Source organism: Aotus nancymaae, unplaced genomic scaffold (assembly GCF_030222135.1).
Source record: "Aotus nancymaae isolate 86718 unplaced genomic scaffold, 86718_ANA_hifiasm-v0.15.2.pri h1tg000003l, whole genome shotgun sequence".
NCBI classification, from domain to species: Eukaryota; Metazoa; Chordata; class Mammalia; order Primates; family Aotidae; genus Aotus; species Aotus nancymaae.
In genome coordinates, this window is record NW_026988414.1 from 55,569,101 (window position 1) to 55,591,359 (window position 22,259).

Below are 22,259 nucleotides of genomic sequence, written 5' to 3' on the forward strand. Positions count from 1 at the left end.
ACACGGTAGATGTTCAATCAATGGCCACTGTTGCAACTGTTTGTACGCTAACACCCTGTGTTGCTGGTCTCACAATCTCCAGTACTGTTTGAATGTCCCTTTCTTTCCTGAAACCTTCGCTAAATCCCAATGGTCCAGACGCCTGGAACTCCCAGAACATAGCAGGATTGACAGTCCTGAAAGATGATATTCTTTAGGGACAAATATTTACCAAAAGAAGAGAGGTCCTTAAAGAATTCCGTCATCACTGTCTTCTCAGAGGAGCGTGGCACCACTGTCACAGGAACATGTCTTCGGTAAGAACACTCTGTCACAATTAGGAAACCATTTTTATTTCTATGATACCATCATCCCCCGGGCCCAGCACACCTGATTACACAAGTGGCTTTTCTTTCCTGCTTTGTCTCTGTTATTATTTCCAATGTGTTTCTTCTTCTGAAGGATGGGAAAATGAAGCATATGTATGAACGAGGCCTCTAAGTTGGGCACTGAGTAGAAAATACAAGACAACCTTTGCCTGTCCCTGTGACCAGCCAGATTGCCAGTGAGGCCCTGTTTTTATTTCTTCAAACCAGTTGAACATATCTATTGCATCAGCTGACTTTGTCGATGCCAAGCAGTAAGCGACACTGAAACACCTGTATTTTGAGGCCCCAGTCATCCAAATTTGCCTATGAGGAGTAGATGACACAGCAGCACGACACTGAACCCTCCCCTGTGTTTTAGTCTGGAAGATGTCTTTGTTTATTTACTTAAAGAAAGGAGAGGAGGGAAAGGAGTGGCACATTGATGTGTCCCGAAAGACCTCAGGAGTGATTCCTGGCGCTCTCCTTCCGTGAACTCTGAGGGTTGGGGATAGGAGGAAGAAGAAGGAAAGATGTGTCTCCAGAGTAAATGTCGAGATCTGCCCTCTCTCCTCCTGCCCACTCCCATATTTTATTCTCATTGAGGTCCCAACCAGCTGTTCTTAGAATGGGGGCTGAGGAGGGAGAGAAGTCTGCGGCCTCACTGATGGTGCTGGGGACAGATGTAGTTCCAAGTGTGATCATTTCTGCCGGGCAGAGGGGAGGAAAATTTCTGATAAAAACAATATAGCTCAAAGAGAAAGGCAAGAACCAAAATCATGCCTGGAATGTAGGGAATTCACAGGGATGGGAAAGAAGATGAATACAATGTCTGAAAAGGACACAGGACAGGCAAGCAGCGAGTCTCCACCTCTGATTCTGCTCAACAGGACCCGTCCCTTCCAGATAGACAATGGCAAATACTTGGGCAATCATGAGCCACTGCGTTCTCCGACCGGCCGTGAACTTAGACGCTTACACTGTGTGTGTACTTGTATGCAGAGCAATTAAAAGGGAAGACTGAAGACGAAACAAATCAATGTTTACAGATTCATAATAAGTTCCTTTCCATATATTTATTTATTTTCTCTTTTGCCACTAAAGAAGCAACAGCAAACTTGCAGGGAGCAGTTGTTGCCAGAGGGTGAATCATGGCTCTATTGATTTGATTATGTAAAAGCTCAGAGGAACCTAAAGCCAGATACAGAAATATCTCATAGCCCTGAACCCTATGGGACACACACTAGTAAAAAAGCAATCTTTATATTGTTCCTGATAAAAGCATCATTAGTTTCCTCATAGTGAAACCATTTCTCTGCTGATACAGTATATGGTTTTCTTTTTCTCCAGAATCCACTCAGACATAATTAACACTCAGTTACTAGACTTGAGGTTCCCTGGGGTGAGCTGCTCCAGTTGGGGAGGGGGTGGGGGGCTAGAGATGGAAAGAAAGAAAGACTGAGAGAGGGGTGGGAATGGAGGGAGGGGGCAGGGAGGAGGGAAGAGATAGGAGAAGGAAGAAGGCAGAGGCGGGTGGGGTGGGGGACAGTACTGAATCGATCCTTCCTTGGCCTTCCTGAATACCGCCCCCCTTGCCTGCATTGCGCGGCAGATGAGAGCCAGCGCGGTGGCGCCCTCTGCTGGGCCTGCTTACCCTCCTCGCCACGGAGTCTGGACCAAGCCCCAAGCCATGCAATTCCGGCAACTCCTCTCTCCACCCCTGGTTCTTTGCTTCCCCTGGAATAGAGCTCTCCAGCCATCACCTTCCCGTTAGAGAAGCCTGGACTGACCTCTCTGCAGACAGACGTGCTCACAGTTTGTGCTAAAACTGCAGCAGCAGCAACAACAGATAGTAATATTCTCTGCCTCCTTGTCCCTGTCGGCTTGTAGGCAGCGGTTCCCTGAAAAGCTCTTGAATAAACAGTGTTGTTGGGGTCAGCAGGGCTGGCCTTAGATGGGGTCTTAAAATTTAAAGGTTTGGAAAAATGGAACCTGGAGGGCTCTCCCATATCTTTATTTGATAGCTGGATGGCTAATGCCTATGGGCCCCAGGAACAGGTCCTGGCTGCCCACAGGAATGGGCTCTGGCTTAGGGAGCCCGCATACCAGGGGACTCTGTGTTTCTCTCCAACTGGGCCTCAACTTCATTAAAGATAAGGGAAAAATGCCAAATGTATTGCTCATCCTATGTACTTCTGAGCAAATAATAGCCCTTTCAGGAAAAATAAAAATTGTTGATTTTAGAATTCTTGGATGTGAATTTGAATTCACTAAGAAGACAGAAACCAAGTCACGTTACAAGGAGTCTATTCTTGCACTTTTGTGTACATTAACAAGCCCAAGGATGTATATACATACACATACATGCACACACACACACACATATATGGTGGGTTTAGAACATAAATGCATGAACACTTTCACACACAGGGACACCCAACCAGAACCACATGTACACAGATTTTCAAGCACATAGATACAGATGTCTTAATGTAATCCCATATGGACTGCATCTTCCAGCCACAGCCCTCACTCGCCCCGCCTTCCTCCCTCTGCTCCCAAGTTTTGTGAAACTTGGGAAATTTCCTCTGGGAGTCATCCTGTTGCTCTATTGTTCCATCCTGAGGGCCCTTCCAGGAACCACTTCCCAGACAGCAAAGTCCCTGCGCTCACACTGGCAGCAGACCTCTGTACATTCGTTAGTTTAGGCATATCACAGGGGACTTCAGTAAAGACTTCTGGAAAAATTTAAGGAACAGAGCTCGGAGGTCAGGCAGGCGTAGTGACTGACAGCATGGATTCTGAGCCAGATTGTCTGCGTGTACCTCAGTGCCGTCAGGCGCTAGTGGTGTGCCTTGGTTGCCTCATCTATAAAATGGAAATAACAACAGTACCTGCCTAATGGGGCTGTGATGGTCATAAAATGGGTTAATATTCGGAATCTGCTAGAACATTATCTGACACATAATAACCACTATATAAATCTTTGTCAAATAAAAGTGCATACCCCAGGCTGGTTGTGCTATTTCATGAGTAATCCTGGGGGCCTCTTCCCCATCTCCCATTAGGTAAAAGGAAGAAGAGAACACAAAGAAATGATGGGCAAGGCCATGTGCAGTGGCTCACGCCTGAATCCCAGCACTCTGGGAGACAGAGATGGCAGATCACTTGAGCCCAGGGATTGGAGACCAGCCTGAGCAACATGGTGAAACCCTGCCTCTAAAAAAAAAATACAAAAATCAGCCGAGCGTGGTGGTGCATACCTGTAGTATCAGCTACAAGGGAGGCTGAAGTAAGAGAATCACCTGCGCCCAAGAGGTCAAGGCTGCAGTGAGCTGGGATTGCACCACTGCACTCCATGCACTCCAGCCTGGGTGACAGAGTGAGACTCTGTCTCAAAAAAAAAAAAGAGAAAAATAAAAAAGACATGATGACCAGAGAGACACATCCTTTATACTTTTCCAATCGTAGGGACCCTTTCCTGTACCTCATTGATTAGCTGTCATTATATATTATAATAGCATTGTGACCTGCAGCCAGTCAGGCTTTGAAAATCTGCAAAGCCTCCTCATCTGCAAAGCCTCTTGAAAAAATCCCCTTTAGTGTACGTGATTTTAAAAGCCAGGTATAGGCAACTTTTAAAACTCATTTTATTTTTATTTTATTTTACTTTAAGTTCTGAGACACAAGTGCAGAATGTGTAGGTAGGTTTGTTTTATAGGTATACATGTGCCATGGTGGTTTGCTGCACCTGTCAACCCATCATCTAGGTTTTAAGCTCCGCATACATTAGCCATTTGTCCTAATGCTCTCCATCCCCTCACAGCCCACCCCTCAACTAGCCCTGGTGTGTTAAACCTCATTTTAAACATTCGTTTCAACTCTCTCCATTGATTTTTGTCCTTCTTTTAAAAGTTCAAATTGTCAAAAAGTAGAATACTTGACTGTTTTAGATTTCATTCCTTATTTCTTTTTCATCCTTCCCACTTTCTCATGGAAGCATAATTAACAGTGAAATAGCAGAAAGCATGGTGATTGGGGTCACAAGGTAAGTTGGCCAGTGAGCTTTAAACAGTCAATGCATTAGGAACAAAGCTGGACCCTGACATGATGGTCTTAGCAGGAAGCCTAATAATGGAGCATGCCACCATATTGATTTCCTTTAAATATCTGTTCAACATTTTTGTGGAGGAGTAAGGGAAAGAGAAAGAGGACAGTTGATGAAAGTGATAGGCCTCTCCTTTGCTCTTCTAACAATTCTGCTCTGCCTCAAATTTGCATATCCCACCCAAAGAAACAAAAGCTCTGCAGCAAACTAGACCTGATTTCCTTTGAAGATGAAAAGGCATGCAAGTATTGTGAAACCCCGATCCACTGCAAAGAATATTTAATTGAAATATTCCATCAATACGTGTACTTTTGATGAATACAATTTTTCTCATCTTGTTATTTTTCTAGTAAGGTTTAGCACTCAAGTGATACTTCAGTGCTTCCATAGGAAGCAATGCCCCTGGAAACTGCACCTAGACCCTATTCAGCAGCTGGTTTTGATTTGGAGGGAATTTTTTTTCACAGATGCCTTTCTAGCTCTGGGTCAGAGAAAACCTAAGACACTGTCTTTGGTGGCATCTGTCCTTTGGAATGGCCCTGTGTTGCTCTTTGAAGGTCTTCTCTTTCCAGGAATAACCTGGAAGATGCATGTCTTCCTAGGCTGACATCCACACTCAGCCCCCAGAGTGAGCTTGGTGGTTTCCACAGGAAAACATTCTTTGCTCTCTTTTTCCTTCTCAGTCTCATGTACCTAATGTGTCTTCACAACACTGACTTTAAGAACCCACAAAATCTCTGGTGCCTTTTTGATAGTGAGTCTTCACAGAAATATTAAATCATGCACAGAGTTATTTCAGACCAAAGTGGTGCTTAGCTGGGTTCTAATTATTTGAAAATCAGTAAGGTATGAATGTTCTCTGTGTAACCCTTAGTTAAATGAAATATTCAATTAATCACCACAACTTTACTTACCCAGTCATGCTAAATAGGAGTTTGCTACGACCATGATGTGACTTTTCCTATAGATGTATGGTTGCTGTCATTAACATGTATGCTTTAAGACTTCTCTATTACCCTCAGTAAAGTGGATGAAACTTACCCAGCTTGAGCATGACCAGCCAGACACACCAGTGGGACAACTAGTTGGTGGTGGTCACTGTTTGTGGCAGGCATTAAAGAAAGCAAATCAGACCACGTCAGAAATGAAATCAAGAGAATGACTTCATTCCCAGTCTGCCCAGTCTAACTAGATACAGGCAACACGAAGACATTTTCCTCTTTCTCCCATACCCACCACGGTCTCCTCAAAGGCCTATTGGTGTGGGGAATTCTATCTGGGGAGGCACCAAGATCAGACTTTGGGCATGACCTGTGTAAGACGCAGATGCAAACACTACAGAAAACCTGTCTGCATCTACCTGAACACATGAGGGGCCTGCAGGAAAATTCCAGCAGCTCTCCACAACCTAGCCTCAGCAGTCACAATGCCATGCCCAAACTGTGTTCTCTTCTACCTTGTCTGCTCAACAAACTTCTACTCATTCTTTATGGTCCAGCTCAACTCTCTCCTCTTTCAGAATGGCTTTCAGGACTCTCACCCCAACCCAGGCAGCTAGAGGCTCCTCCTCCTTAGACTCTGCCAGAACTCTGTTCATGCCTTTTTAAAAAAATCCCAGCTCTACCAGTTAGGAGCTGTCCTTGTAAGTAAAATGGGGATAATGTCAGTACCTATCTCATAGTGTCGTTGTGAGGGTTGAGTTAATGCAAGTAGAACCTCTCTGGCAATGATGGGCACACAGTAAGTGATCAATACATCCTGGCCACGGTTGTTAGAGCACTGTATGCAACGGACTGTAATCAGCTGCCTGTTATATTTAGGACTATGTGCTTCTTGGAATGTTTCTCAGAGTTCCATCAAAACAATCCTATAATCTAGTTATAATCTAGTCTAATTAGTTGCATAACTAAGATAAACCTTCATCCTTCCGGTTTTATCAACTGCCAATTGTGAGAGTCACAAATTTCTTAAATGTTGCTGAGATTTCTCAGTGCTCCTATGGGCCTGTGTGGTGGTTTTTAAATATGCACAAATAGGCCAGGCATGATGGCTCACACTTGTAATCCCAGCACTTTGGGAGGTTGAGGCAGGAAGACTGCTTGAGACCAGGAGTTCAAGATCAGCTTGAGCAACATGGCAAAACCTGGTCTCTACAAAAAATTTAAAAAGTTTGCCAGGCATGGGGCTGCTTACCTGTCATCCTAGCTACGTGGGAAGCTGAGGCAGGAGTTTGAGCTTTCAGTGAGCCATGATCACACCACTGTACTCTAGCCTGGGTGACAGAGTGACACCCTATTTCAAAAAATGTAAAATAAAATAGAAGTAATAAAATAAATAAATAGCCACAAATACTTTAATATTCTTTCCTTCAAGGGGTAGACCCTAATTCCCTCTCGGAAATGTGAGCTGTATTTAGTGACTTGTTCTAAGGAATGGAGTATGTCGGAGGGGCAGTGCGGGACTCCCACGATTCAAATATAAATGGTACCAGGACTTCCTCCTTTACCTTGAATTACTCACTCTGCGGAAAGCTGGCTGCCATGTCATGAGGACACTGTCGCAGCCTTAGTGGGAGGTCCACATGGCAAGGAAGTGAGGCTTCCTGCCAACAGCTAGCAAGGAACTGAAATCTCTTGCCAATAGCTACTGGGTGAGCCACTTCAGAAGTGGGTCCTCCAGCCCCAGTCAAACCTTGGATGGCTACAGCCTTGGAGAGACCCGGAGCTGGAACTACCAAGCTATGCCACTCCTAAATTTCTGACCCACAGGCGCTAAGATAACTAATGTTTATTGTTTTAAGCTGCTAAATGTTGGAGTAAGCTGTTATGCACCAACAGATAATTAATACAGATGGTAACAGTGCATTTTGGGTCAGATTGCTTTCTAAAGGTGACATGCTTTTGAGTGGAAAGAAAAGGCGGAGAATAGGATTGGTAATTTCCTGCAAAACTTTATGTGCTAGAGAAAGAGACAACTCTTGTCACCTCTCCCGAGGGCTGGCCAGGCTGCTACTTCTTAGGAGTGCCATGGCCTCTTGGAGGCTCCCCCGCTGCAGAGGGCTAGGTCTGCTCAAGGGGGAAGGAGGGCCCACTGCATGCTGTTACCCCTGCAGCCTCCTGGCTGCTAGTCACTGGCTAAAAAGTCAACCTGAAACAGTTTGTGAATATCTTCAGTTTTCTGGAGAACCCACCTAGAATAGGGGAAAAAACCACCCAACCCAAGGACCCAAGTCATACCTAGACTCTGCCCCTTAAGTCTAGAGCTTGGAAAAGTCATGCAATTTCTCAAAGCCTTGGTTTTCTCACCTGAGAGATGGGAATAATAAAAGTATCTATCTTTTGTGTTGTGGGGAAAAATGAGATAAATACATGAAAAAATTTAAAAACCACAGGTTGATGGTGTCATACTATTCCATATCATATCATACTGTATCATATCACATCGTAGCGTTGTTTTATTTTCCCCCGCAGTCCACATAGATGTCCGGTAATCTCAGAATCACTCAGCAATTCCCTACTGCCCTAGAGAAATGTTATTTGATAAGTTTATATAAAGATTGAAAGAGAATGCCTGGAGATAGGTAGCCCAAACAGATGACTTCTAACTTACAAAATTTTAAGGCAGCAATGGAAAAGAGATTGGAAAAAAGGGCAACTGCCTGGTACTTCCTCAAATAGATCAGATGCCAGGTCTATTCTCCTTGACAAAGGAGACTTTTGGCAGCATGAGCAAAATGGCCTAAATATACAGGATGCCCTTGTTGCCAATTTGAAGTAGGAGGTGCATCTCCCCAGGACTTAGAACAGTCCCGCTTGCAGATGGGGCCGGCAGTGCCTGATCCTTTGAGTTCCTTCCAGTTTTATGATTTCGTCTTCGCTACACCCTCCTCTTCCTCTCCTCATCTCCACCTCCAACACTTCTACTTTGTCAGACAAAACCCAGAAATATTGAAATCTGGTTTGAATATCACAGCAGCCAGGAAGTTGATAGAACAGGTTTAAACAATTTTCTTAACTCCCAGCTTCTTTCCAGGAAATATAGCACTTACAATACATAGAGAAATAACCAGAGCCATTTAGATAACTCCACTTGTCCTTTCCCACTTGTCAAAGCATTGAGCTACCAGCATGACAGGCCCTCTTTTAAGTCAATGGACCCCTCCCTCAGCCATAAACAGTGGCTCTTCTCTGGGGCTTTCATAGAATTAGGCCACAGGTAATTCAGAGGATTCCCAACCAAGCAAACTCTGCTTATCTGAATCAGTTACTAGGCATGCCCCTTCTGAAGGGTTAGTTCTTAGTAATAACACTGCTCAGGTCATAGTAAAGGTCATACCAAATGGAGCCATCAATTTCCAGACTTCTAAGACACATTTTAGAGAAAGCCTCTCAAGCTCTCTGTCTCTGAAAATGGCCTGACAGGGCAAAGCATCCAGCAAAACAAGGAGGGTTTATTGTGAATATCCACAAAGTCATGGGCAGGAATTGGAAAACTATTAGCATTAGAGAGAGTTTGATCAGTTTTAGAGACTAGTTCTTTCTCTTGTTTCTCTCTCTTTCTTTCTCCTTTTTTGTCTCTCTTTCACTCACTCTCTCTGTTTCTCCCTGTACATCTCTTTCTCTTCCATCTTTCAGTGACCTACATTCACCCTATGCACCATGTCTTTGCATCACATATTTTCCCTGCCTCATAGCTCCCGTGTCCCTGTAATATCTACTTCCTCATCTCAGAATTTGTTTCCCCAGGGTCTTGTTCAGCCTGATTCTACTCCAGGATGTCCTTTCTGCTTCAGCTCCCATCGATGATACCTCATTGCATTCTCTCAGCTCAAATGAAGATCTTGGTTAATTCTGCTCATCTTTTGGGGGGCCAGGCCATGCCTTGTGGCTTTGGCTTGGCTTCCTTGAAACATTCCTCATCCTTGGTCCAGTCATTCATACCTGGTACAAGTCATATGTTATCAAAGATGACAGCCCTAAGTCTTTTAAGCAGAAGCTGTAGGAAGGGAAAGTTCTTCAAGAAGGGGTCATGGGCACGCCAGGTGGTCTTAGTGCTGTATCAGTGTGATCAAGGTGAGGCATGTGACTAAGGCAGGTGACTGGTCTCATCTGAGAGCCATCCAAGTTTCCTTCATTATCCCCATATTTACAAGTAAAGACAATTAAATGGCCAGGTGCAGTTGCTTATGCCTGTAATCCCAGCACTTTGGGAGGCTAAGGCAGGTAGGTCACATGAGGTCAGGAGTTCGAGATCAGCCTGGCCAACATGGTAAAACCCTGTCTCTACTAAAAATACAAATAATAATAATTAACTGGGTGTGGTGGCAGGAGAATCACTTGAACCTGAGAGGCGAACGTTGCAGTGAGCCAAGATCCTGTCACTGCACTCCAGCCTGGGCAACAGAGCAAGACTCCGTCTCAAAAAAAAAAAAAAAAAAAGGTAGATGATACCAGTATTGGCTTTTCATCAGGCACCACTTGCAGGTTCATGGTGTTCAAACTAAGTATATATCAGGACTGTTCTATATCAGGAGAATAGGATTCCAAGCTGGTTAATCCCAGGCCTCAGGAAGGCTGAGTCTATTTAGTATTCACAACTGGTCATCTGAGTATCTTGGCACTCAGAGTAAAGCGAAGTGCTTGCTGAGGCTGGAGCTGCAGCTCTGAGTATCAGTGAAGGCTGACATTGATTTGCAGAGTCTAGTTATCATACTACTTGGGATCAGGTTCCCTGTGTGTCATATAGTAAACCTATGGCTTAATTTGGAAACCCCTTGAAGCATAAGCATATACCAATGATATCTCAAAGAAAAACAATTTTATAACTGTCATACAGATGATGGAATGGTCAAAAGGACAGGAAATCTGCTATGCAAATTGTGAGATGTAAGTCACACTTCTATTTGCACCATGACAGTGTGAAAATTGGAATTATTTTTTGTCAATACAGAAAAATAGGCAGAGACTATTGAGCACTGTGTTATGAAGAAAACTACTGTCCTATGTCCAAATTATCTGTGATGTGTCTCACTATACTGTTGATTTTTTTCTCACTTAACTAATGGCTCAAGGACTATCAGTATTGTTCTGAATTTGAGTTTTCAAAAACTTAATACAGTGTAAGTATACATGTGACTATTGATAACTGCCCTGGTTGATAATGAGGAAACAAATCATGCCATATTCTGTTGATAATCAATTGGTTTCATTCTGCCAATTCAATTTCAAAGATGTGGAAAGTAATAAAAAACTAAATCTGCAGTTCAAAATATGTCTCTATTACATAGATACCTTGGTTAAAAGATCCAGATTACTATGTTAAACTGTAAGTTTCATGGCCTTGAAGTGGCATTAAACTGCTGTTTGGAAGATAGTATGGTGTTACATTAAAGATATGGACTGGGCAGATAAAAGTTTCTCCCACCAATTATATAATGTGTCTAAGTGTTGATTTGCCTATTTGTAAAACAATGACTCTGACAGCTTGTTCTAGGATACTTGGATGGACTTGGTGAGATGATGCCTATGAAGTGCTCAGTACAGTGACTGGCATATGCTGTGTACCTAATAACAGGTGGCATTCAGTATTATTTTGCCCATTTTCCCTTTTGGCAAGAAAAAGTACTTAAAGAGCAGCTCACCTCAGAGGCAACTCAAAATATAATAAATAACACAAACCCCTAACTGTTATTAATCACAGCCTCACTTAATTTTAATTCAATTGAAAAATATATTTGTAATTCTCCCTGAATCTTTATGGCAAAATCAGATATTTCCCAGGCTGGGATATTTGGCATAAATGTCTTAGAGTTGTCAGCAATGTGTTCTTCTTCAGTTACTGGTGGAAAAATAATGATATCACAGCAGCAACAGCAGCAGCAGTAGAAGCAGCAATAATCTGCTTGACTATTGATCTTTATTAAACAAAAAACATCGGTCTGCCTTTCTAGTGTCTTTCTGAAACTCTTGCCTTCCAAATTCCTCAGGGCACAGGAGAGTGACCATCCATAGGCATGAGCCAAAAAACCTCCTGGCAAATAGAAATTCACTTTAAGGCTTCCTGTTTTATTTAAAAAATTCATGTGGGTCATGAATTCTTTTTATAATATATTGGTATTTGTTTTAAGAACAAAGTAATGTTCATCTTTGAGCTTTGCCTAACTGCAGTACACCAACCCAAACATCAGTGTGCCAATTAGAAACCCTTTTGGTTGAAGGTAATAGAATATTCAACTGTAGTGGATTAAGCCATTAGTACCTACATTATTACTTAACATGTTTAAGTGGTTCAACTCTGTCATCAGTGACCTGGCTCTTTCCAGCCTAAGCTAATCCACCATCTTAAATATGTTGCCTTTTCATGATTGTCATGTTTTGTTTTTTCATGATCACAAAATGGTCACCATAGCTCCAGGCATTACTTTTCACACTATCATTCCAAGAAGAAACATATGTGTGTACATATATATATATGTGTGTGTGTGTATATATATATATACACACACACATATACATATGTATATGTTTTTTGGCTCATGCCTATGAATGGTCACTTTCCTGTGCCCTTAGGAATTTGTATATATATATACACGCACACACACATATATATGTGTGGGTATATATATGCACATATACACATATATATACACACACATATATACACATATATACACATACATATACACATATATATATCTATATATATACACATATATATATACACACACACATATATATATAACAAAATAATAAATGTAGCAGAATTTCATATTAGAGAAAGAAAAAAGGATTTAAAAATATTTAAATCGGGGAAAAGAAGGAAAAATAAGAATTAAAAGAAGAAAATGTAACATGGACGGCATCAGAACAAACATATCAGATATCACAATTAATGTGAATGGCTTTATTTTTCTCATTAATAGACAAAAGACTCACAAATTAGGTTAGAAAAACAAACCAACTAACAAAACACAAAATTTAACAGGACACTGTTTAAAAGATTATAGATACCTAAAGCAAAATGAAAGTGTTTAAAAATAAATGATAGCTACAGTTACATCATTCAAACGCAAACCAAATGAAAGGAAGAATACCAATATTAATGTCACATTAAGTAGCACTTGAGGCCAAAACATGAAATTAGGTAACAAGGAATATTTTGAGTTGTTAAAATGAGCAAAATATACCAGCAATGTTACGTATAAAAAACGTTGTAACCATATACAAACAGTTTGGTAAAACCATAATTATAGTGGGGAACTTCAGTTCTCTGAGATTCCAGCCGATCAATTTTGGCAAAAAAAAAATGATATAAAGGAGTAAAATAATAATAAATTCTAATATTTCACATATGTGAGTATATATATATATATGCACACATATGCACACATATATAATGTATGTTACAAAGATTCACTTTTCCTCTTATGTTATATACACATATATAAAAAAATTGATAATGTGCTTGGCCAAAAAGAAAACTATAAAAATGTGAAATGTTGAGTTCATAGAGGTCAGATTGTCTCAGTATAATGAAATAAAGCTAGAAACCAGCCATAACCACAACAAAAAGGTAACCAAACAAAACTTCCTTATCTGGTAATTAAAAGAAAAATTTTAAACAATTCCTGAATAAAAGCATAAATCAAATCAAATAACAAATTACATAAAAAAGCCAAAAAATGATATGTTAAAAATTTATGAGTAGTGGCTAATGCTGTATTCAAAATAAAATGTGTAGTTTCAGTATTTAAGGAAACAAGTAAACTAAACATGAACTTAAGGAAAGAGAAAAATGACGGCAAAAAATCCACTAAAACAAAGTCAGAAGAGAAGTTATATAAAAATAAAATCTGGAATGGTTAATTTTAGAAATATAAATAGCAAAGTATAAGTGACTAGTAAAACCAAAGTGGGTTCTTTGGAAAGACAAAATTAACCAATCCCTGGCAAGCCTAAGAAATAAAGAGAGAAAACTAAAGCCTACGACATGAGGAATGAAGGATAAATGGCACAGTCACAGATACCGAGGAGACTGAATGCATTTTAAGAGACAAATGCAATCACATCTCTCAGCTGCTGAGGTTGCCTCAGAAAATTTCAACTTAATAACTGCCTTAGATAAAGACTTCTTTGTCTCCAGTTCCTCAGAATCAGTCTATAAGTGAATTTGTATTTTTTACCAGAATGAGACATTCAAAAACAGCACTGAAACTAACCATAATAAGGGTTTAAATAGAGTGTTGTAGGATTTTATGACATATGTTCATACAACTTTGTTAAGTGACATGTGTCTTACTAGAGTTCCAAGTAGAATCAAATGTCCTAGGCCTTGCTTTGGAAGGAAAATCAACATGTTGTTTTTATACCCAAATCATAATGGTCCAAATCCATGTAATCGCCAGAAACAGAGCCCCCTCAAAGTTTTCCTGAGCTATTTCTGGGAGTTCCCAAAGGGATGCCTTTCATGTCCCAAACTGTGACAGCAGCTGCCACCTGTGGAGTTGGCGCTGTTTGTCCTCTCCTGCTCTGTCTCTCTGTTGCCCCTGGCTCCATAGGTCGGCCTATGGCTCAGGCCTGACCAATCAAAGTGTTCGTTCCCCTGGACCTTGCAATTAATTCAAGAGGGCTAAGATGGCCCCATCAGAGGCAACAAAGATGCAAAGGCATTTTTGCTGGGCAGGCTGGGAGAGAGGCTAGAATCCTTTCTACTGGACTTGAACTGCTGGCAGCCATCTTGCCTCTACATGGAGTCTGGTTATGAAGCCAACTGGTAGGGAACAGAGCCAAGATAAGGGAAAAGGTGGCATCATTTGGGTCCCTGGGACAACCTGAGAGCTAAAACCAGTCAATTCCTAAACTTGTTAGTTACATGAACCAGTAAGTTCTGTTTTTCTTAGCCTAGGTGCCACTAGAACTGAGAATCCTGAGCCCCAAAGCAGTTACGCTTGCATCTAGCAACTTCCCAAGTCTTTCTCTCTATTTTTCCTTAGCACATTTTTATTTATTTACTGTGCATATTTAAGATATATAACGTGATGTTTTGATATACATAAACATCATGAAATGATTACTAGTCAAGCAAATTAATGTATCCATCATCACACAGTTAACATTTTTTGTGTGGTAAGAATATCCAAAATCTACTTCCAGCAAATTTCCAGTGTACAATCCAGTATTACTAACTGTAGTCCTCATGCTGTATGTTGGATTTTTAGATTCATTTATCGTACATAACTGAGACTTGGTAGTATTTGGCCTCCATCTCCCCATTTCTCTAACTCCTGATAACCACCTTTCTACTCTCTAAGTTCTTGTTGTTGTTTTGAGATTACACATATAAGTGAGGGCATGAAGTATTTTTCTTTCTGTGATTGACTTAATTCATAATGTTGTCTAGGTTCATTTATGTTGTGTTGTTCCAAATGGCAGGATCTTCTTCTTTATGACTAATATATATATATAATGTTTGCATATATACACAGAGAGAAAGAAATTATGTATCTCCCTATATATGTATATAATTTGGCCTTAAATCATATATTTACACACACACACATCTCTCAATTCTTTATTAATTCATCCATTGATGAATTAATGAGCAGCATCTAGACCCTTGCCAGGCCAGCTAAGGTATCCTAGTTCACCATGTTCTCAACTTGCATGACACCAAATCTGTCCCTTAAGCACAAAATGCAAGTCCATAGAGAATGACCTTCAAGAGAAGAGTGAACTACATACAGGAAGATCTCTCCGAGCGCACATCAAATCTTTCGGTTTAAGCTACATATATTCATCTTGAAGGCCTTTAAAAATTCTTTCTAACACTTAAAAACTTTTAATTCACTGACTCAGACTTTTTAAAGATTAATAAACCTTCACAAATCTGCTCTGGTTAACCATTTTAATAGATTTGTCCTGCAGAGGTCTCAGCCCCACCCCCTTAAAATAAAACAAACCAAACAATAAATCAAGACCACTGAAATGAAATCCAGTCTCACATCACAGAGCAACAGTTTTATGGGTGGAACGTGTGCTTGCTAATTTCGAGAACAAATTATTGTGTTTTATTTAGTATAGTTCAATTTATACACTTTTAGCTACAGGAAATAAAAAATAAAGCCCACAGGCCAATTTTAATTCGGTCAATTTTTTCTTTCACAAGAATCCCCATGGTAGAAGAAACTGGCTAACATCGAGTCAGAAAACCCCTCTCTAGTATCTTGCCTGAGAGTAAACACAGCCACGCAAACTGAGACGTTATTCCACTTTCAGTACCAATGATATTTAATAGAACTGCATTATTAACGGAATAATGTTTCTGCCTGGCAAAGCTGGAGTCAATATTTAATAGACTTAGGTCCTATTAGCAACTGGATTTTGGAGAAACCTGACGAAATTAAATGCAGTATGCAAACTAAGGCAGTAGATTCAAAGATGACAAAATAAACGTTTCCATAAATATGCATTCCTCATAAATATTTGAGGCAATGAATGGAAGGAGAGTCAATATCCTTTAATCATTTCCTAATTAATATTCTTTAGATAGGGCAATCCTGAGTAAATATTAGGCTTCTGTTAAAGAGTTCTGTTGAAGAACAAAATATCCAACCAAATGTTTTTGTTGTTTTTGTTAAGGAAGTATTAGCAAGATTTTTCTAAATAAAACAACTTAGCCTCCATGAGAAGAAATTTCTTCCTATATTCTAAGGGCTGTTAAAGAAAAATGAAGTCAGTATTTGTGATCAGATGAGATGGCTTGAAGGAAGCTTAGGAATCACCAGGCTGAGCATTTCACTTTGCAGAGGTTCAACCCTAAGGGATCTAGAATTACCAAAGAAGAAACTGGGGCTCCAGACTCACTCCGTTCTGGCCAGCTATGCTTGGATATCACTTAAGCTCTGCAGTTCAGTTTTCTTGTTTGTAAAATGAGAATAATAATTCTCCTGCTTTCTTTCCAGAGCCAAGTGGAGAAGTCGGTGAAATGGCTTTTGTGAGAATCTTTGCAAACTGTTTTAAGACTCGAAACAAAAGTCACACTGCCTGGATCCAAAATCCAGGCAGTACTTACTACCGACCCGCTGAGTAGCTTTAGGTGAGTCATTGAAACAAGTTGGGTCTCAGTTTCTTCAACTGTGAAATGGGGATGATAATAGCATCTGCATGACAGTGTTCTTGAGAGATTTAGATGAATTAATTCAGGAAAAGTGTGCTTTGATGGTAATAATCTCTTCCATAATAAGAACACAATACATGTTAGCATTTATTATTATTATTCTCATTGTCATTGTTATCCATGATGAGGATATTCAGTCCCAGGAAAATTCAAGGTCACAATTCCATAGAGAAAGTATGATGTCAGGTGACGAACCTGTTGCATTTAAGTCACTTTCTGGACCATGAGGTCTGTTTCATCCTGGCTGACTCTGGCATGGGGCCACCCAGTGTGGCACTGATGGTCCCCTCAGTAGAGAAAGCATGTCTGATGGAAATACTGAACTCAAATGAGACTCAGTCACAATGAGCCCCCGTGTGAGCTGCCACCCTCCCAACCAGTACTGGGCATTGATCAGCAGCAGCACAGCTCAGAACGAGCAGAAAAAACCCTCCAGCCGGCCTGGTGGAAAAGAGCACAGCAAGGTCACCCGACATTCTCAGGAGGAAGGAAAACAAGACAAGCCCAACTGCCCTATCTCTGACCCTGGCCTGGGAAGACAACCATAAAAAATGTCATTGTGATTGATGAAGAGCTGATAAGGTGTGAAGAGCCAACGCCATTTTGAGGTTGGCCTGTGTTCTCAGGGCTTTCCTCCTAAGGGGCAGGCTTATAAATCTCAGTCGGTGCCAGCCATTGTAAATATAAGGTTTTTTTGGAGCAAGACAGCTGCTTTCTCCTCTAACATGAATACTCCATGAGAAGGGACCCTCTGCAGAAGAACTGGCTTGAGAGCATGAGAGCATCCTAGCTACCTCCCAGCCCACCCACGTGGCCAAGGTCTTTGCCCTTTCTCCGTTTCCACACTTCATCTACTGTGCTCCCCACCTCCTACGATCCAACTCCCTCCCCCCCTTCCTTCATAACAACTGGGTGTCTAGAAGTTTTGCTTCTTGAGAGAAAATAATTAGGTATCATCCAGAGATGCCAAGCATATGTGGAGGGGTCTAGAACACCAGCTATTTTTTGCCTATGGGCTGATGGCTTACACACAGTTCTTGGTTCAGGGGACCACTTCCCAGTGGCCATGACAAAGCGCTGCAATATTTGGGAGGAAGCTGATGGGAGGACTCAAGAGTATGGTATGGGAGTTTCTCTCTTTTCCTTGTCACCCTCTCCTCTCTCTCTCATTCTGCATCCTTTCTTTCTTCCTTTTTCTGACCCTTTCTCTGACTTTTCCTCTTTTCATGTATCATTTTCTCCAAAAGATGGGTATTTCAGGAGTTTCACAGAAGGTCAAATTATTTCTCTTCTTTTCTAGTGTTACCTGAACAACACCAAGCTAAGTCAATATTTAAAAAAACTTTAACTTGATATTCAGCTCATGTAATTGTAAGCCGTTGTGTAAGCTGGAACCCCTCTTCATCTACAAACAGGATCTAAGTGAAGGATCTCGAGTTCCCTCCAGATCTGCTTTCCCAGGTAATTTTCAGAGGTCACTCACGCCTTTTCCCCCAACTGGGCCTCTCAAGACTTTCAGTCACTTTACAAAAGGAAATTTACCCCAAATGATGTGAAGTCAAGGAAAGGCACACAAAGGGATGTCAAGTCCTTTTCGGAAAAAACTCTTTAATATTTACCTGGGCCTGCTTCTTAGGAAGTTGCATATCAGAAAAATATTGCACAGTTTTCTAATGGAAGTCACACAGCGCAGCAAGACACCACCTCCCTTGCTCTTAACCTCACTTACTCTGGCCTCGAGACCTTTTCGACAAGGTGTTTCAACATCAAGGCTGTGTTTCCACAGTTCATTTGGGCTTCATTTGAAGTCAGGGCAATAGCTCAGAGAACCTACAAGCAGAATTGATTGGATTTGTCTAGAAAGTCACCTGCCTCTGAATTAATATCCCATGGGAAATGAGATATTCTTTGGCTGATGTCCCCTGTGTTAAATGTAGACCAAACCCATAGCAGCTATCCTCTGGCCACCTGAGAAGTAGGTAGAAATGCCAGTCTTCTTCTTATAAGGTAGCAAACATAACCAATAAATGTATTCCTTGGAAAGAAGGCATACATGGCAGGTGCTATTATTGCTATTAATAATACATTAAGTGGATGTGAAAGTGCCTGCATACAGAAACAACAACCCAAACCCCAAACCAATGAGAATTAACTTTGAACCTTTGCAGTGCACAGTATATCACACTCACACAACCAATTAAAAAGGCATGTCATCTTGTTTGGAAAGTATCTATTGATTTTCCAGTTCATCAGATCAGGTTGATGTGTCTTTCAATGGCCTCGATGACATCATCAATATTTTTCTATTTAGAATAATGACTTATTTTATATGCCAACAGCTATAAAAAACAGCCCACCTATATATATTTCTACCGACACCAGCTTAAGAGCCATCTGGTTTTCTCCCCTTAACATACGATATTGGTAATCTGGGGCAAAAGAAATGTTTTGGTCTTGTCATGAGACTCATTTAGAGACCACAGCAAATTTGTTTAGTTTAAAAACCAACCACTAAATCATATTTTCTCTATTAGAGGCTGATGCTCTCCACTGCATTTGGTGTCCAAATTACATTCATTTTAGAGTAAATTACTTTCATTTCAGAAGCAGCCCCTAACTCCCTTCTCCCTCCTGTCCAAGAAGGCAATACACTCACCAGCTGTGTGATCTTTGGCAAGTGACTTAATCTCTCTGAAACTCATTTTTCTCATTTATTAAAAGGTGGAAAAAATATGACGTGACTTATGCATATAACCACTTTTTACCCTCACAGTAGCCCCACAAGGTTGATACATATTAGCCCCATTTTACAAAGGGAGAACTGAGGTACAGAGAGGCGAAGTAATGTGCCCTACACAACACAGTTCGTACAGGATGAAGCCAGATAATCTGACTACAGATGTTCATAACTGGTTGTGCTTGCCTCACAGGGATGTGTGGGGATCCAATTACAGGGTTAAAACACCAGCGCCAACGCTGGAACTTGATCGGTGCGGAGCAGACGTTATGGCGGAGGGTTGGGAATCATACCAGCCAAGTGCAAAGTCCAGTTTTTACCATTTAGTACCCATATAACCTTGGGCAGATGGTAACCTTTATGTGCTTCAGTTAATTCATTGTAAATGGCAGGAGGAATGGCACCTGCCTTGTTGGGTGGTAGTGAGGATAAAATAGCTCACAGCATGCACAGGACTCACATTAGTGCCTGACACAGTCAGTGCTCAATAATGGCAACTAGTTATTAATAGCCACTCCATAAATGCTATGCTCCCTTATCCCCAAATCCTTTGTGTTCCCATAAATGTTTTCAACACACATTAAACCTCAATTTCTGACCTATGGATCAGAAATTAAGCATCATTGAGGCCTTGCAGGAAGCACCCTGCTGGAAGAATCTATCTTTCCCCACCGAGGGATATCATTGAGGAGTGGGAAGGAGGATCTTGGCTTAGCCTCCTTACATTTTTCTTCTCCAGTCAAAACATCCATCATTAGTGCATGTAAAATTGAGTGATAAAAGCATGTCCTTCAAGGCCCTATTTGTACAGGGTGTGCCATAATCTGAACTGGAAATGAAAAGCTTGTAGTGAGACAGGTGTGGCTTAAGATCTGGCTCTAAGTGAATCAGCTGTGTGATTTCCAGTATTTATGGCACTACACTGAGTTTTAACTTCCTCCTCTGTAATCTAGAATAAATACTATTTCAACTCATAGTATTGCTGTGAGAATTAAACAAGAGAGCACATTGAAGCTAAGTTTGCAGCAAACGTCAGCTCCCTTCTGCTTGTCACCCTCCGTGAAATTAAACTGGGGGATGGGTGATAAGGGGTCTGTACCTTTTCCAAGTCAGGAATGATTGTCCATTCTAACTGGAATGTGGAAGAGGCTAGGGCTTGCTTTGAGTGATTCTGATTATAGAGAGTGGGAACATCTCAACAAGTCATTGGGGGTGATATTCTGGGGAGTCTTGAGATTTTTTTTCAGTAAAAGGGCTAATAAAACCAGACCAAGTTTTAGGATACAACAGACCATTTACCAGCCCAAGAAATATGGCAGAGGAGCTTTTATTGCAGTTCTCTGGGGAACTGCCCCAGTGGGATTCCAGCCAGAAACTGGCAGCTAAGCAGCTCTGATGATAGTCTTGGTGCATTTTTCCATAGCTTCCCTGTCTGTTTCCTAGACTCACCATCTGGTTTTTTTCCTCCTCCTTTCCAAGTCCAAGCCTCAACAATTCAGTGTTTGCCTCTATAAAAATGAGCCCAGCTGGCCTCTGTCTTCTACTATGAAATGGAGGGAAAATGAGGCTGAGGTCCTGAGGCCTTAGGAAAGGCATCTTGGGGAAGAAACTGACAGGCACCCAAAATCTCGGTCTGCACTCTGTCCTTAATGGGCCAGGTCATGCTGGGCAAGTCGTTTCACCTTTCTGGGCCTCAGTTTCCTTTTCTCTAAAGAGGGGAGATTGGAGCAGCCCCATGGTTGTCACACTGTGTTCCTTAGAACCTAGGGCCCCAGGGCAGCACCTCTGAGGCTGCCACGGGGCCCCGGGGCAGAGGCCAAACTCCAGCACCTCATGACTGGCCTACAGATGAGTTTTTATTAATCTGTGCAATGATTTTATTTTCTTTAAATATTGAAGTAGTAGCTAAAATTTCAAAACCAGGTTTGTTAAAAAAATTAATACACTTTATTTTTCAGTAGCAGTTTTAGGTTTACATAAAAATTGAGCAAAAAGTACAGAGAGTGCCCACATATGTCCACTCCCTTTCCATGTCGCCCTCGCTCCAGGCTTTCTCTGTTACTCCCATCTTGCATCTTGTAACAGGTATGCCTGTCACAGTTGATGAGCCAATATTGGTACATTATTATTAACTAAAGTTCACAGTTTACTTTAGGGGTCACGCTTTGCCTTGTACGTTCTATGGGTTTTGCAAATGGACAATATCATGTATCCACCATTACAGTATCATACAGAATAGCTTCACAGTCCTAAAAAAACTCCCGTGTGCTCTGCCTATTCATCCTCCCCTTCCCTCTGCCCTCCGGAAACCACTGATCTTTTTACTGCATCTATTGTTTTGCCTTTTCCAGAATGTCATAGAATTAGAAAGTATGTAATGTCTTCAGACTGGCTTCTTTCGCTCAGCAAAATGTGTTTAAAGTTCCTCCGTGTCTCTTCATGATGTGATAGCTCATTTCATTTTAGTGCTGAATAAGTAGTAGATTGTATGGATGTATCACAATTTATTTATTTATTTAACATACAGAAAGACATCTTGGTTGCTCACAAAGTTTGGCAATTATGAATAAAGCTGCTATGAAAATCTATGTGCAGGTTTTGGTGTGCACATACATTTCCAACTCATTTGGGTAAATACCAAGGAACACAATTGCTAAATCACATGGTAAGACTGTGTTTAGTTGTGTAAGAAATTGTCACATTGTCTTCCAACGACAGCATACCACTTTGCATTTTTACCACCAATGAATAAGAGTTCCTGTTGCACCATATCCTCACCAATATATGGTGTTTTCAGTTTTTGACTTTAGCCATTCTAGTAGGTGTGTAGTAGTATTTTGTTGTTTTAATTGGCAATTTCCATGAGTTACAATATATGACGTTGAACATCTTTTCA

General features: G+C 41.1%; 1 long non-coding RNA gene across 1 annotated transcript in view; it reads right to left on the bottom strand.

Moving 5' to 3' along the window:
* Positions 1-217: 217 nt before the first annotated feature.
* LOC105718014 (uncharacterized) overlaps positions 218-22,259 on the bottom strand; it is a 150,014-nt gene continuing 127,972 nt past the window's right edge. Inside the window, exon 7 of the long non-coding RNA XR_001107638.2 lies at positions 218-307. This is a non-coding gene — a long non-coding RNA (uncharacterized LOC105718014). The remainder of the gene's footprint in view (positions 308-22,259) is intronic.